The 18866-nt window shown below is 35.8% G+C and overlaps 1 protein-coding gene across 2 annotated transcripts in view; it reads right to left on the reverse strand.

The window, feature by feature from the left end:
• Window positions 1-18616, reverse strand: part of ppp1r16a (protein phosphatase 1, regulatory subunit 16A) — a 38151-nt gene extending 19535 nt beyond the window's left edge. Inside the window, exons 1-2 of one of the 2 annotated variants that reach the window (XM_058793023.1) lie at window positions 15238-15612; window positions 14906-15075 (exon numbers count right to left, since the gene is read on the reverse strand). The gene's annotated coding sequence lies outside the window, so the exon portion shown is untranslated. Of the gene's footprint in view, window positions 1-14905; window positions 15076-15237; window positions 15613-18501 lie in introns of those variants that run through there. The other variant, XM_058793024.1, reaches the window with a different exon arrangement.
• Between the last annotated feature and the right edge of the window lie 250 nt (window positions 18617-18866).

The raw sequence follows: 18866 nt of genomic DNA on the forward strand, positions 1-18866 counted from the left end.
AATAATTTAATTTCAAAAACAAAACAAAACTTTTTTTCCTGACTCTTCCTATGGCGTTTGACAGATTAAAATAATTTTGATTAGTCAATCCATTGAAAAGATATGTCAGTTACATTTTTGGGGTGTGGCTTGAAATAACTAATTGACTTACTGCACATCCAAGTTCAAACTTAAGCTGACAGACGCAGACAACAGGACTTTATACAGATACAGATCAATAATTTGTCACAGAGACAAACAATATTCACTCACAATGTACAATGCTAGGCAATGCTTAGAAAGCTAGCCTAGGAAACAAGTTAAAGCAGAGGTGAAATGCAAAGGAGAGGAAAATTTGTGTGTGTGTGTGTGTGTGTGTGTGTGTCTGTTGAATTTACAAGGTGTCTGAAAGTGGTGCTCAAGGACCTGCCATTTTTGGCCACTGACTATGGAGCCTTTTTGCAATACTTTTCTCCTTTTTAATTTTATATTTTATTTTATTAAATTTTATTTCATAAATTCTCAATCAAGCGTGTTACCAAAAACTCCATTTAAGTTCTAATCTGTGAGGCTGTGCGAGCCCCTGCCCCTCACCCCTTCAACATCTCTAGTCACAGCCACCAGAGTTAACAAACACAAGCAAATCAAGAGCCCTGCGGAGCAGCATCTCTCTCTCCCTGACTGGTGACAGCCAGGTAACTACTGTGTTTGCCCTAAGATCCAGCACTGTTTGTCACTGTTGTGAAATTAAACCACTTTTAAAACATCTCAATACATGCCATACTAACTTAGGAAATTGCCCCCCGCTAAGCATAAAAGGGATAGTTCACTCAAAAATAATTATTCTATTATCATCTACTCACACTCAAGTTGTTCTTCTGTTGAGCACAAAAGGAGATAGGAATGTTGGTAACCAAACAGTTGATGGTAGCCATTGACTTCCACAGAATGGAAAAAATACTATCTCAACTGTTCGGTTACCAATATTATTCAAAATATCGTCTTTTTGTGCTCAACAGAAGAAAGAAACAAAGCAGTCTGCCACCAAATGCCACCGAAAATGTCCTCAAGGACAGGCCAGACAACTAACTGTCCAGTGCAGTTCCATTCATACAGTGTGGGTTTTTCAGAACTAATGTACTCTGCCATTAGTTACTGTCAGTAGTGTTGGGTATGATTTGCTTCAGTGGCTACTGCTAGTAATGAACATAAGAGTGATGCATCAATGCATTCCACACAAATTGACTTATGTACAATTAACATCATCGTTCCAGCCCTATTAGCACCAAAATGTAAATTCACAAAGCTTGAAACATTTGTATTTGTACCAAATGAGAGAGGCAAGTCCATAAAAGTGGATAAAGCCATATATCTGCTTTCTATTCTGTCTTCCGATCGTGTCACCTGATTTCCCACAAATTGAATTACTCCACTGGAATACACACGGAATCTTTTGTTTGTCAAACATGAAATTCACAAAAATGAAAAATGACAAAAAGGAAGCTTCTCACATCTGTGTTTACATCTGCTAACTGTATCAACATCACCAGTAGCTTCTATTATTTCAAATATATATATATATATATATATATATATATATATATATATATATATATGTGTACACATATATTTGATATTTTATTATGCTCCACTAAAAATGATTGTGCAGCCCAAACTGTAAGGCCTACAGACATTACACAAATGGGATGGTATTACTATTGGCCACTACTGAAACTCATGTACCAAACAACTATCATAAGCCCTATTCGGAAGAGATTACTTTTACATGGAGAGGTGTGGTAAAGTCATTTTTATCAGAGCTTCTCAGTGATTTTAGTTCCTTCCGAATGTGCCATCTCAGTAATCATTACAGATGATGTCAGTAAAGATTATGGCGACTTTTACCTTCTGTAAAGAAGGTCCAGAAGAATTACCTCAGGTAATACTAATCCCATGTGAATAGACCAGCTGTAAATACGTACTTAAATATTCCGTAATTTCCTATTTAAAAGTAGTTTTCCACATTTTTTCCATGCTTGAGGAAGCATTCAGTTGCGTTATGTGGTGGGACAAGTCTGTGACAAACCTCGAATGTTTTCTGCATATGACAACGCATACCATTCAGATCAAAAAGAAGGTCACAAGCACTTGTTAGAGGCACAAAACTTCTGTTAGTTTTAGGTAAATGCCTATTGAAACAAGAAACCAATCATAATTTAATTAATAAATCGATCAATGTAGCACGCACATAACGACAAGGAGGTGACGGCGGTGCGTAAATCCAGTTACTCCTCCCACTTCTGGTAGTTTTACTGAGATGTCTTATCCAGTGCGAATTGGACATTAATATTACAGGCGTCCTGTGGTAAATTAACATTACTCCATCTACCCTTGTGAAACTAATCCAGTCCGAATAGGGCTTTAGTCCTTAAATGGTTCAGGTCATACTTAGAAAGGAGGGATTACTTTGTGAGCATAGGCAACCATGGGCCCTATTTTAATGATCTAAGCGCATGGTCTAAAGCACAAGGTGCAGGTGCACTTAGGACATGTCCGAATCCACTTTTGCTAGTTTAACGAGAAAAACGGTCGGCACGCCCGGTGCATGGTCTAAAAGGGTTGATCCTATTCTATTAATGAGTAATGGGTGTTTTTTGGGCATAAAGTGCAATAAACCAATCAGAGTCTTATCTCCCATTCCCTTTAAGAGCCAGTTGCGTGTGCGCCATGGCGGATTCGCTATTTACACGGCAGAATTTACAAGAGCAAAGAATGCATCTCCAGAGAGGAAATGGAGCTGCTCATGCGTGAGCAAATGGGTAGCCTAATTCTGATACATGCAATGACTATCCATTATGACATGTAGGCATATTTATGTAGCCTACACAATAATAATCTTTAACATTGTAATCCTTTAATTTTTAATATTTGTCATGTTTGTGTGCTGCTGCGTGTGTAATAAGCAGAGTGTACACACGTTGTGGACTCGCCTATAGGCACATATATTACTAACGCACTCTTTAAATAAAAAATACAAATAAATAAAAAAAGTGGTGGAACTATGATGTCACTTTGTAGGCAAAAACCCGGAGTAAGTTACTGTTAGCCAGTAAGTTAGTGTATTTTGGTTTTACAGCAATGTACTGTAGTGCAACTTTACAGTATCTAGAATGGTGTAAGATAACTACAAAACAGTATCGTACTGTATCTTTACAGTACACTGTAATTTTGTTTCTTTATATCTCACAATTCTAACTTCACAAAAGTTTACATCTCAAAATGACAAAAAGTTGTGTGACAGTCACTTTTTTTTCAATCCACTGTACAGAAACAAAGTAAACCCTGAACCACAACCCGAATTCCGGAAATGATGGGACGTTTTTTACATTTGAATAAAATGAAAACTAAAAGACTTTCAAATCACACGAGCCAATATTTTATTCACAATAGAACAGAGAACATAACAAATGTTTAAATGGAGAAATTGTACACTTTTATCCACTAAATGAGCTCATTTCAAATTTGATGCCTGCTACAGGTCTCAAAAAAGTTGGCACAGGGGCAACAAAGGGCTGAAAAAGCAAGAAATTTTGAAAAGATTCAGCTGGGAGAACATTTAGCAACTAATTAAGTTAACTGACAACAGGTCTGTAACATGATTAGAAAAGAGATGTCTTAGAGAAGCAGAGTCTCTCAGAAGTAAAGATGGGCAGAGGCTCTCCAATCTGTGAAAGTGCGTAAAAAGATTGTGGAATACTTTAAAAACAACGTTCCTCAACGTCAAATTGCAAAGGCTTTGCAAATCTCATCATCTACAATGCATAACATCATCAAAATCTTGTAAGGGACAAGGCCGAAGACCTTTGTTGGATGCCCGTGGTCTTCGGGCCCTCAGACGACACCGCATCACTCATCGGCATGATTCTGTCATTGACATTACTAAATGGGCCCAAGAATACTTCCAGAAACCACTGTCAGTAAACAAAATCTGTAGTGCCATTTGCAGATGCCAACTAAAGCTCTATCATGCAAAAAGGAAGCCATATGTGAACATGGTCCAGAAGCGCCATTGAGTCTTGTGGGCCAAGGCTCATTTAAAATGGACTGTTTCAAAGTGGAAAAGTATTCTATGGTCAGACAAGTCCAAATTTGACATTCTTGTTGGAAATCACGGACACTGTGTCCTCCGGGCTAAAGAGGAGAGAGACAACATTCTTTTAAATGGACTAGAAAATTATGTTGGCATTAGAGGAAGTGCATTGGCATGGTTCAAATCATACTTATCTGACCGCCATCAATTTGTGGCAGTAAATGAAGAGGTATCATATCGATCACAAGTGCACTATGGAGTACCTCAAGGCTCAGTACTTGGCCCCTTACTTTTCCCAATGTTACCCTTGGGAGACATCATTAGGAAACATGGTGTTAGCTTTCACTGTTATGCTGATGATACCCAGCTCTAAATTTCTTCGCAACCTGATGAAACTTACCAATCTGCAAAACTAACGTAATGTATAGTTGATTAGAGGTCGACCGATTCATCGGTTTTGCCAATTAATCAGCACCGATAGTTGATTGCCGCAACTATCGGTTATCGGCAAAAATCCATCCCGATAGTTTTCCGGTTTGCTACCGTTGCTGGAGTGGCTGAGAAGGGTCGACTGGCATTATATAGTACGAGAGCGGCCTCTAGAGGCGGAAATCACTGACAGCACGTGTTGTTTATTTTGACACGTGACACTGCACGCTGGACAGAGAGGGAAACTCCAGACTCGCACTTAAATGCACTACAGCTGATAGAAAAGCCTGCCGCAGAACAGAGCGCCATTCACATAGTTTTCTATTAAATTACATTATATTTGTCCCAAATCATGGGGAAATGTACATAATGACTTCACCCTAGGCTATAAATTAAAAATGTGCATTTTTCAGCAAAACGTTTGTCTTTCTGTGGCTCTAATAAAGTCTGTATTCTTCATATAGAGAGCTGTAATAGATCGTGCTTTCTCTTTCCGCTTGCTCTGTTTTTTAAACACCGAACTTCAAACTCATTTATGCCACATTGTTCATTCTTGAAGCAAACTTACGTCCGTTTGGTGATTAAATAAATTGTTTTAGACCGCCACTTGATTTGAATGCAAAGTGTCTGGTGTGCGTGTGTGAGATACCTCGGAGTTCTCCTAGACACAGCGCTGTACTTTTGCCCGGTGTGTGACTAACTTTTTTTTTTTTTTTGATTAGATAATTATCAAGTGTTAAAAAATAGAAGCAAATAAAGTGTGTGAGTACACATACAATATCCATATGTATGTCATTTTAATGCTATGGCCTTGTGTAGATATTTAAAGATGGCCATCTTTAAGCATGACTGTTGAAATTAAATGGTAACACTTAACAATAAGAGTCCATTCGTAATGAAAACTGTAGAAGTATTGCTCCTTGTTAGAGTGTGTTAATTTCAACATTCACTATTAGCCACTAATAGGCTACATTTCTAAATTTTAAAGTTTCTTCTTTTAACATTAGCAAACTATAAAATAACTTTAATGAATAAAAATTAATATTATTTACTATATTGATCATTTACAAAATATGGTTCAGCACTGTTACTGCTTTTTTTTTTTAAATAGTAAAGCACTAGCTTTCTTTCAGTATCCATTTTGAAAACTATCGGTTGATTAATTGGTATCGGCCAGTGTGGTCCAACCTAGCTATCGGTATCGGTAAAATCCACTATCGGTCAACCTCTATAGTTGATATCAAAAACTGGATGACTAGCAATTTCTTACTGCTAAATTCTGAAAAAACAGAGGTATTAATTATTGGACCAAAAACTTTTGCATGTAATAACCTAGATCACTGCCTAATACTTGATGGCTGCTCTGTAAATTCTTCGCCATCAGCTAGGAACCTAGGCGTACTTTTTGATAGCAATCTTTCCTCTGAAAAACATGTTTCTAGCATTTGTAAAACTGCATTTTTCCATCTTAAAATATCTAAATTACGACCTATGCTCTCAATGTCAAATGCAGAAACATTAATTCATGCATTCATGACCTCGAGGCTAGATTATTGTATGCTTTATTGAGTGGTTGCTCTGCACGTTTAATAAACAAACTCCAGCTGGTCCAAAAGCAGCAGCTAGAGTTCTTACTAGAACCAGGAAGTATGACCACATTAGCCCGGTTCTGTCAACACTGCACTGGCTCCCTATTAAACATTGTATACATTTTAAGATCTTGCTAATTACCTATAAGGCCCTGAATGGTTTGGCACCTCAGTATTTGAGTGAGCTCATCTTATTATAGTCCTTCACGTCCGCTGTGATCTCAAAACTCTGGCCATTTGATAATACCTAGAATATCAAAATCAACTGGGGGCGGGAGATCATTTTCCTATTTAGCGCCCAAACTCTGGAATAATCTACCTAACACTGTTCGGGAAGCAGACATACTCTGTCAGTTTAAATCTAGATTAAAGACCCATCTCTTTAACCTGGCTTACACATAATACACCATCGTATTTCTATAATTAAACTATTTCCCCGTCTAAATAATGTAAAGCTGATATAAAGCCACCCAGCTTTATATCAAGCTGATGTAAAGTTGCTTTGACACAATTTGCATTGTTAAAAGAGCTATACAAATAATAGTGACTTGACTTGACTTGACCTTCCAGCGTGTCTTCAGTGTTCAGTTCAAAAGCCAGCATCTCTGATGGTATGGGGGTGCATAAATGCATACGGTATGGGCAGCTTGCATGTTTTGGAAAGCACTATGAATGCTGAAAGGTATATATACAGTCATGGCCAAAAATATCGGCACCCTTGGTAAATATGATCAAAGGCAGCTGTGAAAATTAATCTGCATTGTTAATCCTTTTGATATTTTATTTTAAAAATTCACAAAAATCTAACCTTTCGTTGGATAATAAGAATTTAAAATGGGGGGAAATATCATTATGAAATAAATGTTTTTTTCTCAAATACACGTTGGACACAATTACTGGCACCCCTAGAAAATCTTATGAGTAAAATATCTCTGAAGTATATTCCCATTCATATTCACAATTTTGAGCACTCCAGGGTGATTATGAACATGAAATTATCCAGCCATGGCTTCCTGTTTCACAGAAATATAAATAGGAGGGAAAACAAAGCCCAAATTCCCTTAATCATCCATCACAATGAGAAAAACCAAAGAATATATTTCTGATGTGCAGCAAAAGATGGTTGAACTTCATAAATTTATAAAGTGGCTGTAAGAAAAGAGCTAAAGCATTAAAAATCCCCATTTCCCCCATCAGGGCAATAATTAAGAATTTCCAATCAACATAAAATGTTACGAAGCTGCCTGGAAGAGGACGTGTGTCTATATCGTCCTAATGCACAGTGAGAAGGAGAGTTTGAGTGGCTAAAGACTCTCCAAGTACCACAGCTGTACAATTACAGAAAATAGCCTCGGGGTCAAAAAAACCTTAAAAAAAAATAGTCAAACAGCACCTACATCACCACATGTTGTTTGGGAGGGTTTTAAGAAAAATTCTCCTAGCTCATCCAAAAACAAACTCCAGCATATTCAGTTATCAGACACAACTGGAACTTCAAATGGGACTGGTTTCTATGGTCAGATGAAACTAAAAAGTGAGCTTTTTAGCAGCAAACACTCAAGATGGGTTTGGTGAACACAGGGATAAAAAATACCCCATGTGTACAATGAAATATACTGCTGTATTTTTGATGTTGTGGGCCTATATTTCTGCTGGAGGTCCTGGACATCTTGTTTAGACACATGGCATCATGGATTCTATCAAATATCAATAGATAAAAAAATCAGTAAGTGACTGACTCTGTTAGAAATCTTATAATGGGCCATGTTTGGATCTTCCAACCGTACAATAATCCAAACACAAACCTCAAAAACAACACAAAAATGGGTCACTGAGCACAAAACCAAGCTTCTGCTGGCCATTCCAGTCCTCTGACCTGAACCCTATAGAAAATGAGTGGGGTGAACTGAAGAGAAGAAGCATCAACATGGAGCTGGGAATCTAAAGGGTCTGGAGTGATTCTGGATGAAGGAATGGTCTTTGATCTCTTATCAGGCGTTCTCTAACCTCATCAGGCATTATAGGAGAAAATTTAGAGCTGTTAAACTGGCAAATGGAGGTTTCAGAAAGTATTGAATAAAAGGGTGCCGTTAATTGTGGCCAATGTGTATTAGAGAAAAACATTCATTTCATAATGATATTTCCCCCCATTTTAAATTCTTATTCTCCAATGAAAGGTTAGATTTTAGTGATTTTTTAAAATAAAAGATCAAAAGGATTAACAATACAGATAAATTTTCACAGCCTTCTTTGATCATATTTACCAAGGGTGCCGATATTTTTGGCCATGAGTGTAAAGGTTCTAGAGCAACATATGCTCCCCTCCAGACGACGTCTATTTCAGGGAAGGCCTTGTGTATTTCAGCAGGACAATGCAAAACCACATACTGCAGCCATTACAACGGCATGGCTTTGTAGTAGAAGAGTCCAGGTGCTGAATTGGCCTGCCCACAGTCCAGATCTTTCACCTATAGAGAACATTTGGCGCATTACTAGGGCTGAAACAATTCCTCGAGTAACTCGAATACAAAAGATCAGAGGCAAATTATTTGCCTCGAGGCTTCGTTTAGTCCATTTATCGTAACTACACATGGAACACTATTACTGACGCACAACCCGATAAACGCTGGACATATTTAAGGCCGTAAATCAATATGGTGGCTAGTTATAATGTCCCTAAGTTAGCTATGTTTTGTGAAAGACAACTCATGTTGATTGTCTCATTCTCTCTCTGTGACAGACACACACACACACACACTCCCCATACAGTTATGCATAAAAAATACCACAGAAAGTTAGTCAATATCACACGGAGAGTACCAGTTTTCACCTCTAAAAATCAGCATGATTACAAATGTGATACTGATTTTATTAAACAGTTCAATAAACAATTAGTAAATATTGAGACTTACGTTTTAGACACCATATTGTCTGTTTTTGCTCTATTTCGCCAACAAAAATAATTCCAAACACAGCCACAGCACTGTTTTGCGTCTCTGAGCAACATGAGGTGTTTCGTTCCTGAATGAATCAACCATTAAATGATTCGGTTCAATCGCAATGACAGTGACTGTCAAGACTTATTGACAGTGACTTGCTGCCACCTGCTGGCAGTTTTAATTTCACATTTAAAGTAGCTTTTCATTTTTAAAATAATTGTAAATATCAGTTTTCAATTTTTTATGTTTAAAACAACAAAATATTATTTATGCATTTGTAACTGCAGTTTAAATGCATTCATGTCCCTCTGAGCTGAATTAAATAGTGTTAATAGACCTACATCTGAATGCCTCTTCAGATGCAGCTTCTGTGTTTCCTCTGCATTGCAAAGATGAATTTTGCTGATATATCATTTGTTTGGTAACAGCCCAAATGTCTTATTATTCTAATTGCATGATTAAATGTAAGAATTTAACTCAAAAGATGATGCACACTTTTAGGGGGGAAAAAAGGCGTTATAACGGTAAAAATGGCCATAAAATGTAAAAATCAATTTAAACTTATTGGAAAAGATAAATTTTCTTCACTGCTGTGAACTGACCAGCACACAGAATATGAAGAATATCAAAAACAAGTTTTACACACACACCAGATTTTTGTATTTTTATTTATTAATTATAATTTAATTTAAAACAAAAATTCTTGGTATTTGCATTTTGAATGTAATTTGGCAATTAAATGGGTTTAGTTTTCATGGTTATTAATGTATGCAATTTCAGCAATAAAAATGTTAATTTTTCTAGAAATTTTAAGAGACCTATCTTATTTTCTTTTGTATATTTAGTATTGCTCTTTAATAAGGAAAAAATACTTCTTATCCAATTACTCGATGGAATAATCGGTAAAAATACTTGATTACTAAAATAATCGATAGCTCCAGCCCTACGCATCACTAAATAAAAAAAATACGTCAAAGACGACCACAAACTCTTCAGCAGCTGGAAACCTATATCAGGCAAGAATGGGACCAAATTCCAACACCAAAACTCCATAACCTTGATGTCCAGACGTCTTCAAACTGTTTTGAAAAGATGAGGAATGCTACACCATGGTAAACATGCCCCCGTCCCAACTATTTTGAGACCTGTAGCAGGAATCAAATTTGAAATGAGCTCATTTTGTACATAAAATTGTAAAACTTCTCAGTTTAAACATTTGTTATGTTATCTATGTTCTATTGTGAATAAAATATTGGCTCATGTGATTTGAAATTCTTTTAGTTTTCATTTTATTTAAATTTACATTTCCAGAATTCGGGTTGTACTTTGCTTCAAGAACAATTACTATCAACTATTCTATTACTATAGAACTGTATAAATCAGTACAGTCATGCCTAGAAAATGGATTGATAGAGTCACAAAATTTGATACCCATTCTTTTGTTATCTATTCAGTGTCTCTAAAGACACATTGTATTTGGAGGGGCTTGGCACTTAGTGACAATATAACAATTACAAACAAAGGCCATCTGAGCATTTGTTCTTGGATTCCTGCCAGGAAGTTCATAGAGCAATCATTATCAAAACCATTGAACTTTGAAAGCAGCAAGACTTTTCCTACCCTAATAATGACTTGACACGTGTGTAAGGTGTGATTCTGGGATAAAAGAAAAGGTTGGTGCTGACAATGGAGAGTCAAAACCGCAACAGATATATATATATATATATATATATATATATATATATATATATATATATATATATATATATATATACACACAGATAAATATAATTTTAGGCAAAACAATCTATTAAATCTAGCTATCATATATGTAAGAGATTTCCATTATTTTTTTTTTTACTATATTCTATTAATAGTCAGAATTCAGTGTTAGCACCAATGGTAGTGAAATTCGCTAATTTGATACCAGAGTAAAAACTAGGCTAATTTGCAATTAAGCAAACTCTTTTTATGACTTTGAAAACTTAAATATTAATTAAAAAAAAGTAATAAAATTCTAAGTAATAGAACAAATATTGATTGACATCTTTTCAGTAACAGTATTCAGAAATGTAGTGAAATTCTTTTTAAAAATTCTTTTGTCAATATTAAACTGTTATTAATGATATAATAAACCGCAGCAGCTCTATTAGGCTTCATTTATATTGTAAGACCTCTGCACAGATATATTATAACATCAAATCTTTTGTCTCGACTGTTTACAATGACCAGGTGCCAAATTAAGTTAGTTCTTGATATTACAAGTACTGGCAAAGGGATTCTACCACTGTTATATTTTTGACATCGATTTGGTACTAGCAATTGACATCACTAGCCAAAAGTATTATTTCCAATAAAACTATTCATAGACCATTATCCTTTAATGTGATCCTTTCCAAGTCATAGTCTAAGACTGCAACACCCTGGCCTGGACTTTACATACGTTTTTTTTTTTTTAAATTGAAGTTCCAATATTTAGTAACTATTAGCCATTATTTAGATAATGAATCAACCTATTATTTATTACTACAAATACAGAACAATCTTTGCATGAACTGAAATGTGCATATTTAAAAAAAAAAAGTTGATTTACAAGATTACTTAACAAAAAAGACGCAACAGAATCTTCATTAATATCTGCTTTCCACTACATTATTCACTCTAGGTGTTTAAGTAGTGGAAACTTGTAATGCATGTATGTCATACTCAGGCTTGTGACCGCACAAGTTACTAAGGTTATTCATTAGTATAAATAAAATGGATAACATTACACACATTCTATGAATCAGTTTTAAATTCATTACTATGCTGTGTCTGGCTGAAAAATGAGCCCATGGAATTTGTCACTTCTGTTATCGGTTTTCTGATTACTTGACAAGTAAACTGTAATTGAAAAATCAAAAGGATCAAAACATTAACAGATATAAAACTTAGAACTCATCATGCAAGTCATTTAAGCATGATAATTGCAGAAATGTCTCTTGTGATGTCTTATATCACCATCTGATATCATTTGCAGCATTTCACTCACTTCGGAGGTGACTTAACAAGGCTCCTTTAGAAGAAGCATTTTTATAGGTGTAGGTGCCTTAATGCAAGTGTTCTTAAGAGGCTGTACTGTTGATAAGTGTAAACAATCCACAGTATGTATGCACGTGACAAGCCAGCTTCTTTTAGCCCAGTTTTCTTTCTTTTTTTTAGCCTGGAGTAAACCACAGATAAAAGAGATTCGTTATTCAAAGGCACTAAGCTGATTTAGATTTGGAACAGCGAGAGTAACAAGTTCTCCTAATCCAAATGTTCTGGACAGGATCAACACAGCAGTATAAAGACTCATTCACATCAAGAGTCAAACGAAAATCATGTCACATGCTTTAATGCAAGACACTTACCATCTGACCAGATCTCACTCACTATAATGCAATGATCTGGTGATAGTGTGATACAGGAAAATCACAGTATAATGACAATAAGAGAAGTCTAAGTACAGCGGTTGAAATAAAATACTTCTTAATTGATAAAGTATATTCATTAAACATTCCCATAAACGTCAACTGTATTTTTAACAGCGTCAAACACAGCCCAAGTCATTTGATTGAGAATAGCTCTTTGAAAACTCACAATTAATTTCTACTTCTCCCTCATTTTCTTTTAAGAAAATGGTTACGATGGCGAATGTGGCAAAATACTCACTATTTCAATACTATTGTCACATGTAAATAATATGCCAGTTGACATGATCTTAATGTGGAAAAATTCAGTTACTAACTTCAATATCAAGTATATTGATATTGCTCATATCAAGTTAATATCCAATTTTTCAACTCTCTCACCATGACAACACGACAAGCAAAACGTCTCTCTAACTTTACAAATGCTGATTTAAATAGCCTTACAGCACAAATACACATTTCAACAAAATAATTAATGTCCTGAAAGCGTATTTATAAGTTTCACATTTCTTTAAAATCCTCCAAAAAACAATCAAATTGCACTGAAGCCAGAATAATCCCATTGAGCTGAAGTGTTTCAGTGAAATGAGCCATAGCACATGACCAGGTTTATGGACCTGTCCACTGAATTCAAGTTTTATTCACTGCATCATTCAGGAAAGAACAGTTCGTTCAAAAAATTGAAACAATAAAGATGGCGAACTGGCCCAGTTGACAGAACTGTCTCTTGTCCTTTCAGCCCAGTGCTGCATGGAGATTCAAAATTTTACATTCATTGATCTAGTACTTCCATATTTTATGTCCCAACTCTATTCCTGACTGAACATGTCCAAGTGTTTATCATTTCAAGAATGGATTACCGCAAAGCTCTGTTGGTCAGCTTTCCAGCTAGTCCTGCAGATGCTCCAGAATACAGCAGCATGTCTGGTCTTCAATCAAAGAAGAAAACCTCGAACTGCCTCCTACACTCAACACATGTTCCTACTACAAGTGTATGTTCCCTCCACTATCTACAATCCTAGAGGTGCGGTGCCTGGTGATTTCTTCGCAACCAGGTACAAAGACCTTTACTCTCTCTGCTATGACCTTTTGCACGACAATCAAGCAAAACATTCCTTTAGACCACATCAGAAGTACTTTTGTAGAAAAGACTTCCAGATATCGACTGGGATGAACTGGAACAAAGTGTGAAAGCACTGCAACCTAAAAGTACAACGTGTAACAACTGCACCTCTTGTTCAAAATGCTTGCCTTTAAAAAAATGTTAATGTAACAACAGTCAGTTTTATCTTTAGTGATAACAGACAAGGCAAAATATTTAATGTGTTATAATAGATCTGTGCATTATGGGGTCTTACAATTAGCAACACTGACAAGAAATGATTATTTTGAATGAATATACTGATCATCTGAACACTGATACTGAAAGATGTCAAGCACTATTTATTCTATAGCTTGTTATTGTTTTTTTCTTCAAGTAATTATTGATTGCCAACTTGTCACTTAAGTTGTTTATGTATTCTTCACTAACAGCCATTCATTTACTATTAATATTTAACTTCAAAAATTCAAATGAGTTTGTTTAATAACAAATTGAGGTATCAACTACTAAGTTATTGATACATGCAAATAAATAAAATAAAGAGTTTATAAATAGTTATTTTATTTTATTTTTTTGGTGAAAAATGGCATGATTTTCTAGTTAAACTGAGCTCTAAAATATGAGCACAGTGCACTCCGTTAAATTCCAAACCGTCTGTTGTTTGGACATATAATGTTTCCTTTCAAATTAGTCTACTGTTGGGCAGTAAACAACCCCAAGTAGTTTGCCTTCATTATTTTGTGCCTGGTCAAGACACATTTAAGAACCGTACTATTGAATCGTCAGGAATTTGAGAAGAGTGCTTCTGAATTGAATCGAAAATGAATATGAATCGTGAATCGAATCAAGTATAACCAACCAATGGAAGACAAAATTGTGGCTTATGTTAAAAGCTTGGTATTTGATATATAATATGGTAATGAACGGTCATCATGTAGCCCTACTATGGTATTTACATGCAACTTCATGGCACAAGAATACACGGCGCTATGGTACAAAAACATGATAACACAACGGTACCATGTCAAAAACGTGGTATTGTGATGGAACATGTTTTATTTGAAATGCCATTTCCTGTTTACTAGCATAATGCTAACCTGAAGTCCAGAGTTCATTTCAACTTCATTATATCCCTCATTCAAAAAACAACGATCCGAGAACACTTTAAACATTACTCTGTATTAAATCAGTCGTTCAAGAATAAAGCCACTTTTAGCGTTAATGTTAGTGAATGAGTTAGTGTCAGTGGCCCGTGAGCGCACCTGAAAACACACCTGTCATTTAAACACCTGTTGGATACGTCACATTCAACGCTTTTATCTCACCTGTTGCTTCAGATGAACTTAGTCGGTAAATTCACGTCCGTTTAATCCCGTTTAAATTGTCTCTGTTAGCCTTCAAGGGAAATAAAATAATCTCCATAACAGCCGTTGCTCCTTCGGTCCGTGTACTCGCTCAACGCACCCCGACAGTCGGCGCTACACTCACACAAACACTGGGAAAGAGAGCGTGCGGATAAAAGACAGCATCAAGTTTAAAGAAACGGGCGGACTGGTTCGAATAATAATTATTCTATTTGAGCTCTTCGTGTGTTTTCAATTCAATTTCTATTAAAGTTTATCAGCGTTGGTGTTCAGGTGTAATTTATTGTCCAGACCTACGAAGTAGCAATAGCTGGGGTTATTCCGTGGTACCAGTTACTTTTCTCAGCGCTGGTCAAGTTGAACCAATCACATTTGACTACGATAATCGAATGACGCTTTTTAATCATTTCATAGAGATTGCTCGGCGGATTTCCAATTATGTCAAACAACAATTCTTTGCATTTCAGTGGTTTAACAGATTTACTTTCTAGTGTAAATGTTACTAGACAAAAGACGGCCTGAGCTGTGGATGCCCCTCAGTAGAAGTACTCTTGCTGTCAAGCGCCCCCTGCTTCGTGTCTCAGAAACACGGTCGGACTGAGCAGCATATCAAACACGGGGGCGTTACGACAAATAGGCTAACATCTAATTCAGTGGTTCCCAAACCTGTCCTTGAGGACCCCTAGCCCTGCACATTTTGTATGTCTCCCTTATCAGACATACCCAATCAATGTTTTGCAGTCTCTACTAACGAGCTGATGAGTTGAATCAGGTGTGTTAGATAAGGGAGACATAGCCTACAAAATGTGCAGGGCTAGGGGTCCTCCAGGACAGGTTTGGGAACCACAGATCTAATTCATTTAAGCGTATGAAGAAAACGGGGAGAAATATCCTTAAGATTGGATTATTTTAACAAAGTAAATATTACAAAGAGTGTGTTGTTGTTGCATTAGTGAAAATAGTCTGTATGAAGAAGACATTTGCCTCATGCATCCAAAGTCAACCCAGTCCTCAAAGATCTTGGAATATTTCTCACATTTTGAGAACTCTAGAAGCTCTTAGCCTGTTAGGCTACAACTTTTCATATGGTTTAGAGTAGCATCCATCCAAATTGACACAAATGCTGATAGATTTAGCCATTTTTGTCAATTTATAGACCTTTAGAATGTTTATAAGTGAACAACATTAATGACAGTTACAAAAGCTATCACTGGGCCTTTTCAAAACGTACACTTTTAGGTACATTTAGGTATTTAAATATTAAATATCCCTAATATTTAGCCTACCTTTAAGGTACCATTATGGACCAGGTACAAAGATGCCACCCATGCAGTGACAGGTGTTGTACCTTTTTTTTTCTCTCTGAAGTTTAATTAGGCTACATTTGTAAATCACATGCAGGATTGTGGACAAAAAGTTTTTGACAAATCTCACATTTTCATATAGTATCCTGGAAGCATTGCAGTTTATGAAACATTCTTTATGAGGGGTTTTTACTTAGTATTTTAGTTTTTACTTAGTAGTATCAGCCTTGTTTAAAGTACAACCTTATTTAAAAGTATAGCCTACTCTCTTCCTTGTCTGAAAAGTTCAAGGTTCAAAATTTTAAAAAAACTATAGTTTAATAAAACTATATTTTACATAGGAGATAATAAATCATAAGATGAAACAAACCAGGATTGTCCAGTGGGGTGCCTCATTTAGAAATTTCTGTCCTACTTTTCAAGTTAGGCCTTTTTTAAAATAATGTTTATCATTTTTATCTGTTATGTTTACTGGAGTATTGTGCGTTTCATTTTTTTTAGCATTATTTAGTGTTATGTACAGTGGCCGAGAGAGCTCAGTAGCCCCTCACTGCAGAACAAAGATCCAGGGGGTGGGGTTGGATCCACATCTAGGGGGTGGAGATGGTAAGTTTAGGGGTGGGGATGGGTGGGTTTAGGGATCAGGGGGTGGAGAAGGGTAGGTTTAGGTATATGTAAGGTGGGAGGAGTTGGATCTAGATCCAACCACGCCCCCTGGATCTAGAAAACACATGCCAATAGAAAAAGCACCAGCAAATCAAGAAAACATCTTCATCGATTTGACAGCAGGTGGTGCAAATGCTCACAACACAACCAAATAAAGAATTTTATTTCTTTTTTTGTTTGTGTTGTGAGCATTTGCAGCGCTTGTGTTGTCAAATTGATGAAGTTGTTTTCTTAATTTGCATGTGTTTTTTCTATTTGCAGCTCTCTCGGACACCGTAGGGGGTTATGTGTGTTACCTTAATGGTCTTTTTTTGAGTAACATTGATCATTTTCTTATTGCTTGAGAGACCCATTTTGTCAAACATTAAGTCCTTATCTGATTTCCATTGTACCACTTGTACATTTTACCTTGACAAACTGATTGTTCAAATAGGTTAGAAAAGTAGCATTGTATAACTTTAATGACATATCCACCTCGCGGAAGGAAGCTATTTTCTGTGAATGTGCGAGACTTCAGATTCATTAGTCGTTATATGCTTAAATAACTAAAACAATAACAAAGTGCAGTAAACAGTAAAACTATTTACGATAGAAACTAGTATGATTAAAACATTAAATAGAAATAATATTATAACAAATACCAGTCACGCAACATTACGAACTGTTTTTACACAGCTAAAATAACTGGTAGCAATTGACCCCAGAAGCCATGCACATTCAAGTTATAAATGTCTGCACCCGTTCTGACATTACAAATAAAATAAATGCCCAAAATGGCACAAGATAGATGAAGAAACATAGAATTTAGTAACTGTTGTTCGAAAAGTATTTAACTATAAAGCATAATGTTGATCAATGTCCCACATTTTGTGCTAATCTAATTATTACATCTGCCTCATTAAGAAAAAAAAAAGAAAAGGTTTAAAATTGTAACATCCACAAAGTGACATCATGACATCTTTTAATCAGTTTCTACAGCATGCTATAAGAATTTCTCATAGAAACTAAAATATGTATATAAAAACAACCATTTCAGGACTAACATTTCTAACTCACACATCCAACAAGCTTATATAATGAAAATAAATAAACTTTACAAAATATAGAGCAAATCAAAATTACATTAAAATGACACGCATTAATATAGCCTACTACTTTATATAGCACATACAAATTTCAGCTGATTTACCTAAACACCAATAAACAAATTATTGGTGCAAATGTTAACAGGTTAAAAATGCTTCTGTGCGCTAATTTAGTTCTGACCCCGTCCCTGGGGAATTGAGCGGTCTATATTTAATTTTGATTTAGACAGCATTAACAAATATGGAGAGCCCTCACAGCAGGCACTGTACACACAGCTTATCTGTCTATTATCTCACAGGGCTCATAAAAGGGTCATGACCACTAGTCAGCAATTACTGCTGCAATAGCGGGTCATATAAACAAGAATTAGCTAAAAGTGATTTGATAACCTTCGGGTTTGAAATGAATACTTCTAACGTAAAACTAAAAGAAGAAATACAATTTAAGGGAAAATATTCAAATGAAAATCCAGGAACAGTCTCTTTCTGAGATCACATTTACCTCAACTGAAGCGTTTAATCTGCTGACCCCTGAAGTGACCTCACAGCTTCTTCTGATCTTTTCCAGAGGAACGCAGGAAATAGAGTCCTCTCCAGCTGAAGTGAAGAAGTTCCGCTTTACTGATTCCAAGATGAGGATTAAAATATGTTGCTATAATCCATGGCAAATCAACATATAGCCCTACTGCCACTTTCGTTAATACTTCCCATATTTACTCCATTAACTCACTGTAGGTCAGTGTGTCCATTTATTTTTATTTTTTTAATTATTATTTGCTAATTAAAGCAAGAGACAAAACTACAGTTTCTTAAAGTCGTGCAGTTGTAAATGCAATTTTTTTTCCTACACAAGAAAGTATATATGGT

The sequence above is a fragment of the Onychostoma macrolepis genome, chromosome 12, assembly GCF_012432095.1.
Source record: "Onychostoma macrolepis isolate SWU-2019 chromosome 12, ASM1243209v1, whole genome shotgun sequence".
NCBI classification, from domain to species: domain Eukaryota; kingdom Metazoa; phylum Chordata; class Actinopteri; order Cypriniformes; family Cyprinidae; genus Onychostoma; species Onychostoma macrolepis.